Here is a 14,012-nt window from a genome sequence, read left to right as displayed (position 1 = left end):
ACCTTGGCCTGTACAGAAACTTTTGAATCTGTCCGAGTCAAAGTTTGTTCCGTTGTGAGTGATTATGCTGTGAGGTACCCCGAATCTAGAGATGATGTCCCTGACAAACTTGATGGCCGTTAGGGCGTCGAGCTTCTTGATGGGCTTGGCTTCAATCCACTTTATGAACTTGTCGACTGCCACCAACAGATGTGTGAGTCCCCCTTGGCCTGTCCTGAATGGACCGACTGTATCTAATCCCCATACTGCAAACGGCCAAGCAAGAGGGATTGTCTTCAACGCAGATGTTGGCTTGTGGGACTTGTTATAGTAGAACTAACAACCTTCTCATCGGTCGACCATATCTTTCGCCATTTCATTCGCCTGAAGCCAACAAAAGCCAGCTCTGAATGCTTTGGCGATGATTGCTCTTGAAGAGGCGTGATGACCGCAGGTTCCCGAGTGAATTTCTTCTAGGATTAACTGTCCCTCCTCAGGGGAGATGCATCGTTGAAGGACGCCTGAAACACTTTCCTTGTACAACTGGCCATCAATGACAGTGAATGACTTTGACCTGCGGACGATCTGTCTGGCTTGCACTTCGTCTTCTAGTAATTCTTGCCTCAGAATGTATGCAACGATCGGCACAGTCCAATCGGGGATGATAGCAAGAATCTCCATGATCAAATCAACCACAGCAGGGACTTCGACTTCACTCGGATCTGCCAAGCTCTTTGGTTGTACTGGTTCCTCTGTGAAAGGATCTTCTTGAACTGAGGGAAGGTGGAGGTGCTCGAGGCAGACATCACTCGGGACTAGTCTCCGAGTGGATCCGAGTTTTGCCAACTCATCAGCTTCTTGGTTTTTGAGTCGCGGAACGTGGTGGAGTTCCAGACCTTCAAATTTTTTCTCGAGCTTCCTCACTGCATTGCAGTATGTGGTCATGGTGGGGTTCCTGACGTCCCACTCCTTCATCACTTGATTAACCACCAAATCCGGATCTCCATAGACCATCAGGCGACGGACGCCGAGTGCGATGGCCATGCACAGTCCATAAAGGAGAGCTTCGTACTCTGCCTCGTTATTGGAGGAATCAAAGTGTATCTGCAACACGTACTTGAGTTTGTCTCCCTTTGGCGATATGATCACAACGCCAGCGCCGGAGCCATTCAACATCTTGGACCCATCAAAGAACATTGTCCAATGAGGCGAGTAGATGTGGGTCGGTTGCTGTTGTTCTACCCATTCTGCTATGAAATCAGCCAGAGCTTGAGACTTTATAGCTTTCTTGGCCTCGAACCTGATGTCACAGTATAACATCTCCATTGCCCACTTCGCCACTCGGCCCGATGCGTCCCGATTGTGTAGGATTCCGACAACGGAGCATCGGAAACGACGGACACCGAGTGGTCTTGAAAATAATGAGCCACCTTCTTCGCAGTCATGTAAATCCCGTAGATAAGTTTTTGATAGTGGGGATACCTCTGATTGGAAGGAGTCAGGACTTCAGAGACATAATACACTGGCCGCTGAACCTTGTATGCTTTGCCTTCTTCTTCCCGTTCAACCGTGAGAACAGTGCTGACGACTTGATTTGTAGCCGCGATGTACATAAGAAGGGGCTCTTTACTGAGCGGAGCAGTAAGAACCGGCTGGGTGGAAAGTAGGACTTTGAGGTCGTCGAATGCGACTTGGGCTTCGTCTGTCCACTCGAAAGTATCTGATTTCTTCATGAGTCAGTACAGAGGAAGCGCCTTCTCGCCGAGTCGACTGATAAACCTGCTCAAAGCCGCTAGGCAACCTGTGAGCCTTTCAACATCATGTATTCTGACCGGCCGCTCCATTCGGACAATGGTCCCGATCTTTTCGGGGTTGACATCGATCCCTCGTTCGGAAACGAAGAAACCGAGTAACTTTCCGCTGGGAACGCCGAATGAACACTTGGCTAGGTTGAGCTTGATATCGTACCTACGAAGGTTGGTGAATGTTTCTACCAAGTCAGTCAGCAGGTCGGAACGTTTGCGTGACTTGACTACGATATCATCCATATATGCCTCCACATTCCGACCGATCTGGTCGAGGAGGCATTTTTGGATCATGCGCATAAAGGTTGCTCCTGCATTCTTCAAACCAAATGGCATAGTGATGTAGCAGAAGCACCCGAATGGGGTGATGAAGGCTGTTTTTAATTCGTCGGGGCCATACAGACGGATCTGATGATAGCCCGAGTAGGCATCAAGAAATGACAAACGCTCGCAACCCGCAGTCAAATCAAAATTTTGATCGATGCGGGGGAGCGGAAAATGGTCTTTCGGGCAGACCTTATTGAGATGCTTGAAGTCGATGCACAATCGGAGCGACTTGTCCTTCTTGGGCACCATGACAACATTGGCGAGCCACTCGGAGTGGTGTACCTCGCGAATGAAGTTGACTGCCAAAAGCTTGGCCACCTCTTCTCCGATTGCCTTCCTCTTGTGCGCGGCGGACCGACACAGGCGTTCTCGGACAGGCCGAGCGGCGGGATCCACATGCAGTCGGTGCTCAGCCAACTCCCTGGGTACACCTGGCATGTCAGAGGGCTTCCATGCGAAGATGTCCCAGTTCTCACGGAGGAATTGGATGAGCTCGGCTTCCTATTTAGGATCGAGGGTGGTGGCGATGTTCGTCGGGGCAGCGGTGTCGTCCGTCGGGTGGATGCTGACCTTCTTCATCTCTCCCGCCGACTGGAATGCGGATTCCGAAGCTAGCTTCTTCGAACGCATCAAGTCAGCGGGGTCGACTGTCTTCTTGTACTCGTCAAGCTCGAGGACAACCATCTGCTGATCGGCGATCCTCGATCCCTGCTGCAGACACTCCTCGGCCCGCTGCCGATTGCCTGTGATAGTGATCACAACTTTCGGGCCTCGCATCTTCAGCTTCAGGTACACGTAACATGGACGGGCCATGAAACGCGCATACGCCGGGCGGCCCAGAATTGCGTGATACGCACTCTGGAAGTCCACCACCTCGAACATCAACTTTTCCTTGCGGAAGTTCTTGTCGGAGCCGAAGACGACGTCCAACGCGATCTGGCCGAGTGACTTGGCCTTTCGTCCAGGGACGACTCCATGGAACTGCATGCTGCTCTCGCTAAGTTTGGACATCGGAATGCCCATCCCCTTGAGAGTGTCAGCGTACATGATGTTCAAACCACTGCCGCCGTCCATGAGGACTTTGCGCAGTCGGACTCCTTCCACCACCGGCTCGACGACCAGAGCCTGCCTCCCTGGGGTGGGTATGTGTGCTGGATGATCCGACTGGTCAAAGGTGATCGTAGTCTGAGACCATTTGAGGAATGTGGGGTTGGTCGGCGTGGCCATGTTCACCTCCCTGTTCACCAGCTTCAGTCGACTCTTGCTCTCAACGTCAGCAAAAATCATCAGTGTTGCATGGACTTGGGGGAACGGATCCTCCTTGTCCTCCTCATCCTGTTCATTGCCCTTTTCACTCGGTTGCCCTTCGCCGAACCCCTGGAGCAGGAGGCGACATTGCCGAGTGGTATGCTCCGGATATATGGCGTTGCCCTCTTCATCCATCTTCATGTGAAAAGGACATGGCTGGTCCAGGATGGGGTTTCCGAACTGCTTCTTCTTGGGGGTGAACTGAGCCTTCCCCTTGCCCTTGAACTTGGCATTGGTAACGGCCGCGGCCTCTGCGTGCGGAGTGGACGGAGCTTTCTGCTTCTGCTTCCGAGTGTTGTTCCCATCTCCATGCGCGACTGCTTTGTGCTTGCCGCTCCGAATGCGGTCTTCTTCTTCGCCATTTGCATAGCGTGCCGCTATCTCCATCATCTTACTCACGGAGATGTCGCCTGTTCGACCGAACTTTAGGTACAAATCTCTGTACCGCACGTCTGCCTTGAAGGCGCAGACTGCTTGGTGCTCTGTGACGTTCTCCACCGTGTGGTAGAGGGTCGTCCAACGCTGAATGAAATCGCGCAGGGGCTCATTCTGCTTCTGGACACAGTGCTGCAGCTCCACGAGGCTAGCAGGGCGTTTGCACGCCCCTTCGAAGGTCCTGATGAAGACCCGGGCCAGATCTGCCCAGCTGTAGATGCTTGAGGGGGCCAACTGGTTCAGCCACGCTCGTGCCGAACCGCCGAGCATCAGAGGGAGGTGTTTCATGGCGACGTGGTCGTCCCCTCATCCGATCTGGACTGCCACTCGGTAGTCGTCCAGCCACGTTTCTGGCTTGGACTCTCCTGTAAACTTGCTGATCCCCGTCGCCAATCGGAAGTTGGGAGGGATGTCAGCCGAATGGATGGATCGGCTGTAACACTCGGGACCAGAGACGATGGTTCTGCTTCCACTCGAACGGTCCTTATCGTGACCATCGCGGTGGGCCCGGCCCCTGTCGACCCTCCTCTAAGCGATATCCCTCTTGCGTCGGGCCTTGGATCATAAGTGTCACCGAATGAACGCCGATCATCAGGATGTCGGGGCCCATAGGGCCCACCCCACGGAGTGGTTCGTGAGCGGCGATGATCTTCGGGATTCATGGAGCGGCTGCCTCCCATGTGTCGCTGATGAGAACCGGGGCTGTGAACTGACCGATGCGTGTTCGCGCGAACAGAACTATTGTGAATCCTGTTGTGCGACTGGGAGACCGCCGAATTTTGCTTCTGCGCCGTGTTCAGCAGGGCACGGATCTGCTCGATCCCTCTGCCAGCCTCTGAATCAGTCGGCTGGAGGGAATCGGCTATCCTGGCGGCGACAGCCAGGTTGAGGACGGGTGTGCGGAACACCTCCGCGTTGCTCTGACGAGTGCGCCGACTGGCAGAATGGCGGGGTTGACGGCGAGTGCCGGAGGTTTCGCCGACCTCATGCTCGTTCCGGCCGGTCTGACGGGGGCTTTCATGGGAGTTGGCCATGTGCACTTCGGCCGTAGGTCCGCGACCCACGTAGTCGGAAGGGAACTCAGTCGGAACCGAGTTCGAGCACTGGGACGGCGGCGCAACTACAACCGACTCGAGGACTGCCACTTGTGAAGACGCGCTCTGGCGCGCCTGGGCGTGTTGCACCCAACGCTGGAGCTGCGGACGGCGAGACCATTTGTTGCGGCGTGTGACAGGGGCGAAGGTCGACACCGGAGCCGATTGCTGGAGAAGAAAAATACCACAGGCGCCGGCACGGAGGTGCGTAGACCCGCGACCGGGGAGCGCCTCGACGTCGAGAGGGGCGTCCCGAAGCCATGCCGAATCGTCGACGATGAAGGAGAGAGCGCCGAAGAGGATCTCGTGGCCCATGCTCAAATCTCCACCGGATGACATGATGGAAAAAAGTAGTCGCAAACTCGCCGGAAGTCGCCTAGACGCCTGCCCCACGATGGGAGCCAACTGTCGTGGGTATAAGTCTGACAGTAGATGTGTAGGGTACGAAAGGATGGGCAGAGCCTTAGCTACGGCGAGGTTGTATGAGTTCAGGCCCCTCTGCGGTGGAGGTAAAAGCCCTATGTCTCAGTGCTCTTGGGAGCTTGTTGTCGAGTGGAATATGGATTACAGTGAATTTCTAACCCCTGCACCAGTGGGGAAGGGCGGCTTATATAGAGTGCGCTGCCCTTCACAACGGTTCGGTGCACAGGGGTGGAGTAGTGGCAAATAAATGCCTACGTTACATGTAACGTATGTCTTAAATGCTAATAAAGGTACATGAGAACGTATGACCGTTGCCCTCCAGGGGGGTTAGGATGCACAGAGTGGAATCCAGTCGGTAAGTTTGATACACTCCGAATGCTCATCTCCGACTCGATGATGGAGGATTCGTCACCGACTGGATGATGGGAAGTCCTTAATTCAGTCGGAACTGACTAAGGGCCTTATCCCTTATGAAGGGTAGTCCTTGGGTAGGACTTATAGGGCAGGCCTATGACCCTACCCTAGGACTATAACCCCATCAGATATTAACCGTCCAGGGGTGCTCCAACTAGTCCATCACAAACTACCACAAGCTGCATTTCCAAGCTGCATTGAAAGTATCCTCGAAATTCGAATGCACAAGATATTTGGAGAAGGTAAAAAAAATCAAGCAAGACCACCTAGTGTGTCAAAGAAACCTATAAGAGCCGTGTTTATAATTCTCAGGACACAAGCGTCTATGCATAGTGGACAATAGCCAATAGAACTCGAGTTTCCCTGAGGCGGCACCGCCGACTCCTACGAAGGTGGACCAACACTCATGAGGAGCAATGGCCCGGGGGTTGGTTAATTACACATGGTGTAGTTATTCGTTATGCATTTTTATTAAGTTGTTTAGCAAATTAAAACCAATGTTGAGTCTTTCGAGACAAGTTTTAAACCAAAGAGTAAAGAGAATGAAACAAAAAGAGTAAATCTTCACGCTTCAAAGTCTCCAGAGTGTATTCTTCAGGACACACCGAATTCCTCATCTTCAATATCTTCTTGAGGAATATCAATTTCTTCTCAATTTCTTCGTGATCAAAGTCTTCAAGGAATGGCCAAGGTCTTCACCGAAAGACATACATTTTTAGGGGTCGATATTCATCGAATAACTCAAACAACTCAGCAACATATCGAGGCTGTGTACACTTACAAATGTATCAGTAACCTATAAGTCTTCAAACCACCAAAATCACTAAGGCTTTGTTTGGTAGAAGTGGATTGGGGAGGTTTGGGGAAGAGGGGATTTGAGGGGATTTGGTGAATCCCTTCCTTCCACCCAATATTCTCAAATCCTCGGGGCTTTGCTTCCACTAGTCCCTCGAGCAGGATCCTGAAACACATGGATAGGAAGGGATTGAAGGGGAACAGACGGGATTCGGCTAACCAAACCCCTCTTACCAAATGGGTGCCCGATACTCTGTGGGGTTTCTTGTCCTCCCAGGGATTTTCCTCTCGAAACCTCCTGAATTCCTCCGTGCCAAACGAGGCCAAAGGGGAACTAGATGCAATTATAATTTCCCCCTTTTAGGTGGTTGATGAAAAATATGTTAAGTTTTCAATGGGGATAAAAATATGAAATGTAAGTACAGAGTTTGAGGAATTTGATTGCAAGATATAGAGAAACTCCACCTGGGGATGTGCATATTTTAGGAATTTGTGTTGGACAGCAAATGCACATTAATGATATATATCATGGAGATCTCCCCGTGTATCTTGTAATTCATGCATGCATTTGACATATAGAATGAGGAATTTGAAATGCATGATGAAAAATGGTGTCTCACGAATTTCAACATGCATGCATTAATTAACTTGAGGAATAATCATGTGAGGAAAACATTCAAAAGTGTCAGAACACCATCGGGCTTAAGTTACAACTCATTACATCAAACACTTTAGAAGAAATGAGCGTTTGTAACTTAATAAAGTTTATAAGCCCATAAATTTGACATGCTTGAAGACTAACTCTCAGATTTCTCCCCCTTTGTCATCAAGTGACGAAAAGGGACAAAACTGAGGACTAATGACCATGAAGAATTTCACTTCTGTGTTGGAGGAGAGGCACGAGTATTCTTCGAGTCACACTTCCTTGTTGGGTCAGTTGCAGTATCAGCAGGTTCTTCATCAGAATAAGCAGTGCAGAATGAAGAATATGAGTTGTCCACCAAGTCAGGAACTAGAATATTCTTGAATTTCTTCTTTGGTGGCCATGACCAATCAAAGCCGTGAGTGAATTCCAATTCTTCAAGTTCCTTTGGAGTCTTCAGGTGAGACAGTATGGCCCAAGTGCGATCAAATACCTCATGAAGAAAATAGTGATTTTTCTTCACAACATTTTGAGTATCATGGAGGGTTTTCACAATAGAGCCAAACTAGCGTTTCACCCACTTATGGTTGTGATCGACTTTCTCATCAAGACTAAGGAGAAGCTCTGTGTTAATCATCACCCATGTGGCGGTTGGACTTGGAGGTTTTTCTCTGCCATCAGATTCTTGTGTGGCAGTGTCATCATATGAGGAGTATGATGCAACCTTGCAAAATTGAGAACCCAGTGGCCAATTTCCTTCATCAATCACTGACTTTCCTTTGCCCTCCACTGGTTCACAAGATTTCTTGATGACTTTGAGAGGTGGAAGATAGCTGAGGTGATTCTGATAGTCAGCTTGATAGTTGATAGCGGATCTGGTTCTAATGAATCTCATGATACAAGGCGCATAAATCTTCAGCTCGAATGGTGACAAAGCATTGTCGGCCAGGGTCCTCAAGAAGAAGTCGTGAAGGTTCATTTTGATTCCATGAATGACGTTGAACATGATGTTCTTCATGATTCCAACAACATCTTCTTCTTTATCATGCCCTTTGATAGGTGCGAAGGAATAGGACAATATTCTATAGACAGTACTGGGCACATACTTCAATTCCTCCACCAGGAATCTGGTTCTTCGAGGTTGTCCCAAAGCTAATGGCTTCATGAGGGCTTCCATTAGATGATTTGGAAATTCTTTTTCATCATACAGATTTATTGCATCATTTGAAGGAATTGACATTGGTAGAGTTCGAAGCAAGTCAGTGGCTGGAGCTGTTAAGTGAGTGTGCTGAGTCATCTAGTCAAGGACCCAAGAGTTGATGTTTTTAGGGTCACCTGAGATATGCAATGTGGCATAGAACTGAAGAATGATATCAGTATTCCAGTCATTGATATCTGTGCAGAATGGTAGTAGCCCTGCGTCGTGAAGAACACTCAGAACTGGGATGAAGCAAGGAATATCCTCCATATGACAATGAGGAATGTGTGTGTGATGAAATATCTTCCTTTTTCCACAAAGCACAGCAGCGTAGTAATTGAGTTGAGTTCTGGTCCAGAACTTCCTATGCCTGATGCGAAGGTTGTCGTAAGGATTTTCTCCAGTGAAGAAATGATGTTCATCATAAAAATCCACTTTCAGAAACTTTGGCCTCTTTGAGTATGCCTGATGAGGCTTTAATTGAAGATTTTGATGCTGAATTTCATCATCGTGAGGAATTTTGGCCACCAAAATTGCAGTTTCAGGATTTGCAACAAGTGGTTCATTAGTTGTATCTGCATCCTGTGTTGAGGCATTTTCATCACGGGCTTGTTCTTCAGGTTGAGGAACTTTCTGTGTCGAAGGAGCACATGCAGTTTCTGGTACATCAGTTTCCTTTTCATGTGCATTTTCATGAGCTGATGGAGCTGATTCTTGGTCTTGTGCTGATTTCACACGGGAGCTCCTTTCTTCACATCCAGTTAGAATTTCTGTAGCTGAAGGAGATGCAGGACTTTGAGCAATTGGAGTGGTCATTGGTGAATTAGGATGAGCCTTTTCCCAGAATTCAGCTTGGATGACAAGTGTAGTGCAACCAATGTCCACATCAGCCTCCTTTTCATCAGCAGTTATTTCTTGATTTTGAGGAGGAGGTGTTAGGACTTGAGGAAATTGATCAACTTGAATTTCTTCATCAATTGGTGTTGATGTTGCAGAGCGATTTTCATCCATTTCCTCATCTTGTTCTAGAATGACATGCTCTTCACCAAATGGAAAAAGCATGTATGACGGTGCACCGCTAAGAGGAGTTGCATCAACTAGAGCCTATGATGAAATAGACTGAGTCCTCTGGCGTTTTGCCTATGAAGACTTTGTAGGAGTTCATACCTTTCTCTTCTTGGCTTCCTTCTCAGCTGTTTTTGATTTCTTCACGTCTAAGGCAGACGGAAATGTCACTTTCTTCACTTTTGAGGACACTCGTGAAGGAGCATTTTCTTCATGCATTGTGTATGCAGTTTCAGGCCTGGCAGATTCTTCAATTGTTACATTTGGAGCAGATTCATCAGCAACTTTATGCTGAGCAGATTCATGAGCAGCAGTTTCTTCATCTTCATCAGAATCAGTCAGTTGTACAGTGTAGCTGGCCTGAGGATTTTGCTGGTTGCTTTGGAGCTGCAACGCAGTTGTTGTATTTATCAATGGCATTAGTTGCTGCCTTGACAAACCTCACTTTGACACCTTTTCGGTCTGCTTGAAGACTTGTATATTTGTCAGTGAGGGTTTTCAGCTCTGCTTGAGTAGAACCAAGTTTTTCAGGTGTCAGGTTAAGTATGTTTTGTTTCAAATACTTCTCCTTTTTCACCTTTGCTGCCCAAGCTTGTTTTGCTTGTTGAACCTTCCATTTTGCTTCATTGATGAATGAGGTTATCATGTGAAAGAGTCTAGGTGGAAGTTTCAAATCATCAATGGGTGTGTTTGGATCCACATACCAAAGGTCAATGAAGTTCGGCACCACTTTTGGATCCAGTGCGAGGGGAATGGTGTTGCGAGTAGCTTGTGCAACCCTTTCTTGTTTATTCCTGCTGATGGCTTGAAGAGTTTCACCATCATATTCCTCACTTCCCTCTGATGCAGAAGGGATATTGACAATTTTGCTTGGGCTCGCCCTTGTTCCTCGTCCAGCAGTCATCTTTGTCTTTGGTATGCCCGGTGAAGATTTGAGTGCAGAGCCAGAGGCAGGAGCTGATGAGAAATTTGGATTCCCTGTTTGATGTTGTGTGGTTCGTTGCTGCACACGAGGTGAAGACTTTGCTGCAGTTGAAGACTTTGTAGCTGTTGAAGACTTTGCAACCATTGTTCTTTTAGTCTGAGGAATTTCCTTTTTGGATAATGTTGTTGACAGTTTTGAGTTGACATCTGATTTCTTCATGAGTGTCTTCTTGGGAGGTTCTTCTGTAGCAGAAGCCTCAGCAGCAGAGGAGGAGGCAGCAGCAGCTGCTGTAGCGGAATCCTCATTGAACTTTGTTACCGCAACATTAGCCTTTTTCTTCAGTTTGGACAAATACTTATCTTTTTCATCAGGATAATCTTCAATTGTGGTTACGCTGGAGGGATGTGCAGTTTGTTGGTCTCCTTGTGCTAATCTTTTGCAAGGAGTTTGAGGGCAAACTTCTTGGCATAATTTGGAGTGACATACATGTATTCCTTCCACTCCTTTGCCCATTTGTGTTCAATCCTTTGAAGCCTGATCTTGCGTTTAGCAGTGGTTTCGTTCCCATGAATTTCTTCATCAGGCATGCAGTAATCAGCATATATATCCTCTGGGATTTCAAAAGCAGTGTTTTGTTCTAGATTCTTGCCACCCTTCTGTTTTTTGATTTCCTCCATTGTCTTCAGCTGAGGTTTATGCTGGGGAATTTGTATTCTTGAGGAATCTGATGATACAGTTAATGTTTCTTCAAGAAATGTTGCAAACGAGTTAAGTTGATGTGAACCTAGAGATTCATCAGCTGACATTTTTTACCTCTTAATAGAGTATAGGTGCGAAGAATTTGGAGAGGTCATATGCGTCCTCAGTTTTGAGGAAATTGAAAAATGACTTAAGTTGAGGAATTTGACCAGTTTAGTGTTGAGGAATTTGACTAAGCATTCTCATCTTGGGTTCCAGATTTGTGCAGATTCAAAAATTTACACAATTGAGGAATCTCATGAAGAATGTTGCGTTTTAGTGAAATTCATCAAGTGTTCTAGACATTGGTGTGCACAGCTAAAGGAATTTCTAAGGAATAATTCATTTCACGGATCTAAAGAAAATAACTGGATCAACAGGGGCAGTAAAATAGGATTTTAATTACCCTGAATGAAGAACACGATGAACTGGGGAAGTAAAAGCACAAGCTCTTCAGTGCCCTAACTCGGTGACTGAAGACAGCTATGGCGGCAGCAGAGGAAGATGATCCGCAGTCGACGTGAGTCCGGCGATGGCAAGGTCGAGGCAATTAAGTTGTTCCTCACCAGTGACGAAGATTGCTAACATCGGCGCTAGGTTTTGAGGTCGAGCGGAGAAGACGGGAGTGAGAGAAGAGTTTTTACTCAAGCGGTAAAGGGGCTATTTATAGCTTAGACGAAAACGGTTTGAGGCAAAAACTTCGGATGAAACTTCCCTTGCCCTTTCATCTCTGCATGACACATGCTACCAACGTACGATGCGGTGGAGATAGTGGAGATCGTGCTATCCAATCGTGAGTAGTGGGTGCAGTTATAGTGTTAACGTTAAAATGTAATTTTTGAATTTTGAGGATTTTGTTGCAAAGTCATCAGCTGACAAGGACTCAGTGAGGACTTTGAACAAGTATCAAATAGAACACATATGAAGAATTGAGAATAGACTGGGTTGAGCTTAGCATAGAGGGGAGTCGGGTCCGATTACATGCACTTAGAGGAAATACCAACTTGAAGACTTAGCAATAAGTGAATGCTATTGAGGACATTGAAAGCTCATTGTATAATATATAGTCAATGAACATCATCACAGTAAGTTTTGAAAAATTTGAAAAATTTGAGGAATTTGTGAAAAGTCTCAGATTGAAGTATTTCAACTTTGAAAAATTTCCAACTTGAAGAATTTCAAAGTTTGGTGGTGGCGTGACCCACCATATAAGAATGATGATTTTAGGCGCCGCGTACAATTGCCGTAGGGCCCTGAGAATCAATTTCTTCATTAATTTCTTCACACTTAGTGTGTTATTCTTCATTAATTGAAGAAAATGTTACTTCATGTGTTGCGCATCTAAGTCATCAATTTTTGCATAATTGTTAGGATGTGTGCATGTTTACACAACATTTGAAGATTCTAGGATATTTAGCTCACGTCGCAACTTGCAAAACCTTTTCTCATCCAACGGCTTTGTGAAGATATCTGCTAGATTGCCATTAGTCTTCTCATGGTTGATGATGATATTGCCCTTGAGTACATGATCACGAAGAAAATGATGACGAATCTAGATGTGCTTGGTCTTTGAGTGTTGCACTGGGTTGTAGGCAATCTTGATTGCACTCTCATTGTTGCAGTAGAGGGGCACATTCTTCATGTTGATGTCATAATCTCTGAGGGTTTTCTTCATCCATAGCAGGTGAGCATAGCAAGATCCAGCAGCAATGTATTCATCTTCAGCAGTGGAGAGTGATATGTGGTTCTACTTCTTTCAGGACCAGCAGACTAAGGATCATCCGAGGAAATGACATGTGCCTGACGTTGACTTGCGATCCACACGGTCACCAGCATAATCAGAATCAGAATATCAACAAGGTGAAGATTTGAGACCTTGGGTTACCATAATATTAGTGTTGGTGTGTGAGCTAGATATCGAAGAATATGTTTCACAACCTTATGTTGTGATTCCTTCGGTTTTGCTTGGAAACGTGCACACATGCAAACACTAAGCATGATGTCTGGCCTAGATGCACATAGGTACAATAAAGAGCCAATCATAGAGCGATATACATGCTGACCGAAATCTATACTATTTTCGTCTGTGCAGAGGTGGCCGTTGGTAGGCATAGGAAGCTTGACGCCTTTGCATTCATGGATGCCGAATTTCCTCACGACATCCTTGAGGTATTTCTCTTGAGATATGAAGATGTCATTGCGTTGTTGACGAATTTGCAGACCTAAGAAGAATTTCAGCTCCCCCATCATGGACATTTGATATTCTTCACCCATCATGTATGCAAATTCATCACGGTTACGTTTGTTAGTACAACCAAAAATAATGTCGTCGACATATATTTGGCACACGAATAGTCCATCGTCATAGGATTTTGTAAAAAGAGTAGGATCAAGTGAACGGGGTTTGAAGCCTTTCTTCGTGAGGGATTCCTTCAATGTATCATACCACGCCCGAGGGGCTTGCTTGAGGCCATAGAGTGCCTTTTTGAGTGTGAAGACTTTGTCAGGGTGCGTCGGGGCTTCAAAACTAGGAGGCTGAGCAACATATACTTCTTCCTCAAGCTTACCATTGAGGAATTCACTTTACACACCCATTTGATATAGAGTAATATTTTGATAGTTAGCATAAGCAAGCAATATTCGAATAGCTTCAAGTCTAGCAACGGGTGCCAAAGTTTCATCAAAGTCAATTCCTTGAACCTGTTTGTAGCCTTGGGCTACAAACCGTACCTTGTTCCTCACAACTTGACCATCCTCATCTTGCTTGTTTCGGTAAATCCACTTGGTGTCGATGATATTGTGCTTACGAGGACCTGGTCTTTTGACGAGTTCCCATACGTCATTCAGCTTGAACTGAAGAAGT

This window comes from Hordeum vulgare, chromosome 7H (assembly GCF_904849725.1).
Source record: "Hordeum vulgare subsp. vulgare chromosome 7H, MorexV3_pseudomolecules_assembly, whole genome shotgun sequence".
NCBI classification, from domain to species: Eukaryota; Viridiplantae; Streptophyta; class Magnoliopsida; order Poales; family Poaceae; genus Hordeum; species Hordeum vulgare.
This window is presented reverse-complemented; position numbering follows the sequence as displayed.